Genomic DNA, 5,470 nt, shown 5'->3' with positions numbered 1-5,470 from the left:
TTTCATTGATTTTTGAGTTTTTTTGAGTATTCTTTTTTTTAATGTATATAAACATATTATCTGAAGGTAAAACCCCTTGTGTTAATTGGAATGAACTCCAGTATGGTGTCAACTGGTCGCCTCTGCCTGGCTGTCATTGCGTCGATGTCCATTTTTGTTCATGTGTCCTCTAGAAGTCATTGTCCAGCAGGCAGCCTCTCATTATAGCCGTAAATGAGGGGTCATGTGGTGGGGTGATGTGAGAAAGGAGAGGAAAAAGAACAATGAGTGAGAGAGAAAATGATGAGGGGCACATGTTTCATGAGCCTTCATAAAGTTGATGTGTGCTCAGGTTAACTTTTGTACACACAGAACTTGTTGTAACTAACTGTATTTTGTGCAGGGCCTGAGCAAATGACCAATTACTCCATCTCTGCCTCTAGCAGTGCAACTGACAAAAATGTTAAGATTGTCTAGAGGAATGAAATAAACAAGCCAAATAAACAAGCCTGATTAAATTCAGTCATAGACCATGAATACCAAGCTTTACTTTTATAAAAATAAAAACATGAAACGATCTGTATCGTGGAAAACTGAATTTTCCTCACTTTTTTGAACTATAGGACTTTGCTGTAGTGCGTAAACATGGCTGGAATTTCAAAATGTACTCTTCACTCCCCAGTCCATACAGCCCGTCTATGGATACTAAAACAGCCTGTTTTTAAATCGTTGTTTCTGTGATATCATGAAAATCATCAACCCTTTGACACACATCCACCTACTTAGCCTACAGCAGTTTAGCTCCGCCCACTCTCTCTGAAGTTAAAAAGTGTTTCAGCCTTTTTGAGTAAGGCACAATACAGGGCAACAAATCAGAACAGAGCTCCTTTACCTCTATCGGTCTTAAGGACACTAACAAAAACAACCTGTTTAATTTTACAGGATAAAGCAAAGCTGAACAATGGTCAGTAAAAATTAATTATGACTTTCTCTTTTGTACCGCACAGACGTAAATAGACCTCAGGGGGGAACATATAAAATGTAAAAAGAAAATGTAGGATATGGGCTCTTACAGACAGTCTCCAGAAAGAATGATTGTAATTTTCCTGGGAAGTGACTACCGAGCTCTGCATGTTCCTAAATAATTCTTTTAATTAATGTGGGACTTGCGTTGCCCACAGTGTTCTCTAGACGTTTTGTCATGTTGAATTAATATGAATCAAACACGCTGAATGAAATTCCATTTTTCTAAGATGTGCACCCTCAGAAAATAACAATATGATACCATTTCTCAGAGGGAAAGCTTCATTTTTTTTCCTCAAAAAAGATATGCATCACAATTTCACTCTTTGTGCAAGATAACAGCACCAAATCTGTTCCTAAAATGTTTGAGGCAGTGGAGAAAACACAGCAAGGGATCTGAGACAATTCCTCCATGCAGATTATCTCTGAATCCCTCAGTAGCCTTGGCTCCTCCTCAGTTAACTCGCCAGGTTTTGAAAAGGGTTTAGGTCAAGGCACCGAGATGTCCATTTCAGAATCCTCTGAGTTTTGTAGAGTGTACATCACTATGTAAAGAGCACAGCTAGAGTGAGGCTTGTTTTCAGACTGGAAGTTACATGATGCAGGCCAGGCCACCCTAAACTCTAACTGTATTTCTCCTGCTACAGACACACACACAACAGTGCCATTGTGCAAAATAACTAACAGGAAAAAAGCTGCAGTGCTTATGTACAGTACAAAGCTTTCAGATCTTGCAAACCATCCCCAGTCAAAAAGAATGTGCAGAAAATAATGGTGTATTGCTGTTGTTGGAAAAAAAACCTCATATGTCTGAAATGTTAACTTTACAACAAAAGGAAAAAACCTACTTTACTTTTAATGTAAGTCAATGGAACCAGACCTTTTTCCAAGTCATTTTAGGCCATTTCTTTTGGTCTGTTCATCATGACATTTCAAATTTTCAATTTCTGTCAAAAACTGAAAAACAACAACAATGGAGATATGAGGTTTTATCGACAGATATTGACAGCAGCGATATGTATTGTCTGCTTAAAAACTCAAAGGAGCTGGTTATTTTAGGGTTAGTGGTAATAGCTACATGGGGATTTGATAGTTTAATGACTATATTATTGACGGGCTCTTTCTCTCTGGTTCCAGAGCTTCAGCTTAGGTTGGGCATATGAGGTGACATTATTTTGATTATTACTAATAGTGACCCCTCGCCTACTGCAAGCCCTGAATACATCTTAGTAACATTTCATGACATTCCCACAAAAGTGTTAGCTCCTAAAATGGTGTTGAAATCAGGTCATGTGTTTGTACTCTTGAGAGTGGGAAGAACTAGTGCTAGCTAGCTGGCACATCGCTTTAGAATTCAAAATCCTAAAGTGCCTTTTTCCGTGCAAAAGCTTTTGGTAGCTGAAATTTCAGTGCATCCTTACTGTGGTTTTCCTCATTGTGGTGCATCCTAAGGTGGTTTATTTGATAGAATCACAGTGTGAATCCATAACCTACTGGACCCCATTCACACCTGCACTCGACACTGTCCAGTAATGACTAGATGACCCAGAATGTCTGTTAATGCGCAGTGTGAATAGGGCTTAGGTGTCCTGACAAAAGCAGTCACGTTTTGCTCTAAAACTGCTTGGAACTTGACAGAGTTTATTGTGCAATGTTGTCTTACGAAGGTTTTTAGGGCCTTAGGCAGCAAAACAGCTCCACATCCTCATACACCCACCACCATATTTCACAGTGTGGAAGGCTGTTTTATGCATGACTGTCAATCCTTTTGCCAAGCCTTCGTGAGTTGAGTGTGGTGGAAAAAAGGTTTAGTTTGGCCTCACCTCACTATAAAACCTGATCTCTGTTGAAGCTCTGGTGATGTTTATCAAACTCCAGTTGTTTGAGGAGGAGAGCAGAGGCGTTCTATTCTCCTTCACACCTGCAGCTATTTAAAGTTCTTATTCATTGCCATAATGCTGCAGATAGATATTTTCAAAGGGCTGCCTGTTTTTTCACAACTGTTGCCTGATTTATGAAGGTCAGCAACTTTTGTCCGATTTCATTTGTGTTATATCTGTCCCTGAAAGAAGCTAGAGGGACAGAGGAGGCAGGTGCGGGAACGAGAGAGAAAAACAAAGGGGACTGACAGGATAATGTGAGTGAAGTCTTTTCCCTAGTGCTTTTAAAATGCAGAAAGGTCATGTTTGTGTCTGCAGGTAAAAGATTCTGGCCATGTTAGATAAGTACGATAACATTTTAATATTTTACAGCGGTGAGATCTAAAGTATGCCTCTTGCTACCTGTCCAGTGAAAAGAAAACCAAGTACAACAGAAAATGATTGTGATGAGCGCTTAACTTTTAATACATGGCAGTTAGATGGACAGTAATTAGAACATGCACATGATGATGCATTGTTATTTAAATTAATTAAAACCACCAGTGTGGATCTGTCTTTTATAGTCCACCCCATCAAACCTTTGTTCAAACCTGTACAATGAAGCTTTGCATGAGCCGTGGACCCGATGACAAGTTACGCAGCATATATATAGGTACCCTTGGCTGCACTCACTGTTTAATGAAAACTGAAGTGTGGTTTGAAGAAACTCCCTTGCTGCATCAAAGATGTATAATGTTCTCCAATTACTTTAGTAGCCCAGTAAAATTATTATTTTTTTTTTTTTTTTGTGAAGTTCAGTGCTAACTGGAGAATTCCACAGATTTTTCTAAATGTCTGCATAGTTAAAAGGGTTACAATGTAAACAAAGTAATTCCAAGTGTTTAGATGTGAAGTTCTCAGAGTCAGAAACATTTACAGTGGTGGTGAAAGGAACCGGACATCTAAAGTGTTAAATGCCTCCAATAGCTACCTCAGTGAAACTTATTAAATAAAATGGTTTCAGGTTTGTTGCCTGATATGTGAGGCTTTGTTTTAAAATAGTTTTAAAAGTGGGTTCTGATCTAAAACATATTTTTAAAATCTGTTCTTGGCAGGAAGGCACAAACCCGGTTCCAAGTTGTTCCAAAGTTTGAACAGTAGGAAAAATGAAAAATAAAAAGAGGCAGCAAAGGTTTACAAATCCTTTTTGACTTGTATTCAATTGGAAACAGTACAAAGATAAGATATTTCATGTTTAAACTTTATAATTGATTAGATTAATAATTAACTTCATTGTTTTTGTATTTATACACTTATTCTAAATTTGATGCCTGCACCAAGTTGAGTCAGGGGCTTCTTCACCACTGTGTTACATCACTTCTTGTTTTAACAACGCTTAGTTATCATTTGGGAACTGAGGACACTAACTGTTGTAGGTGGAACCTTTTCTCATGCTTGCTTGATATAGCACTTCAGCTGCTCAGCAGTCTGGGGTCTCCAATGTCATATATTGTGCTTCATAATGTGCCACATGTTATCAATGGGAGAGGTATGGACTGTAGGCAGGCCTGTCTTACTACAAAGACACACTGTTGTGACACATGCAGAATGTGGTTTGCCGTTGTCTTCCAGAAGCAAGCAGGGACATCCCTGAAAAGATATCTAGATGGCAGCATATGTTGCTCCAAAATGTATCTTTTAGCAATAATTGTGCCTTCATAGTTATGCAAGTTATCCATTCCTTTGGCACTAACACACCCCATAACATGACAGACGATCGCCTTTAAACTTTCTGTTTATGACAGTCTAAATGTTCCTTTTCATCTTAGGCCCAAAGAACATGATCTCTATTAAGAAAATAATTTGAAAGGTGAACTTGTCAGGCCACAGCACGTTTCCACTTTGCATCAGTCCATTTCAGATGAGCTTTAGCTCAGAGAAGTTGGCAGCGTTTCTAGATGTTGTTGATATATGACTTATGCTTTGCCTTGTAGAGTCTTAACTTGCATTTGTATATGCAGCATTGAACTGTGTTTACTGACCAGGGTTTTCTGAAGTATTCCGAAGCCTACATGGTTATATTCATAGCAGAAGCATGTCAGTTTTTTAATGCAGCGCCATCTAAGGGATCAAAAGTCACTGGCATTTAATGTTGGGTTTTGGCCTTGCCCACAGAGATTTCTCTGGATTTTCCCAAACCCCTCTAGATGGCTTTGTTTACATCTCAACTATTGAACTATGTAGAAATTTTGAGAAATGGGTGTAATTCCTACATTGTGAACAGTGTAGTTGTCTCATGTTTACTAAGGCCATTAGTGGTGTTGTTAGGTGCATGTTCTATATCAAACCTGTGTTTTAGAAGCAGGGCTGTTTAGGGGCTGAAATTCTGAACACATTAATTTTGTCTCTGTTTTTCCCCCCCAAGCTTCTACTTATTGGGGGGAAATCTATTGTTCAGGCATTGTGTAACCTGGAGATAAACTTAAATAGTTTTAAGTTTGCTTTGCATCCCTTTTTCCCCATCTTCAGCCCACATGATTAAACCCTTTAAAGAAAGCCAGTTGGCAGATGAAGTTGTGCTGTTGATTGGCACGTAATTCGTGAATATA

Source organism: Colossoma macropomum, unplaced genomic scaffold (assembly GCF_904425465.1).
Source record: "Colossoma macropomum unplaced genomic scaffold, Colossoma_macropomum, whole genome shotgun sequence".
Classification (NCBI taxonomy): domain Eukaryota; kingdom Metazoa; phylum Chordata; class Actinopteri; order Characiformes; family Serrasalmidae; genus Colossoma; species Colossoma macropomum.
Note: the sequence above shows the minus strand (reverse complement) of the source record.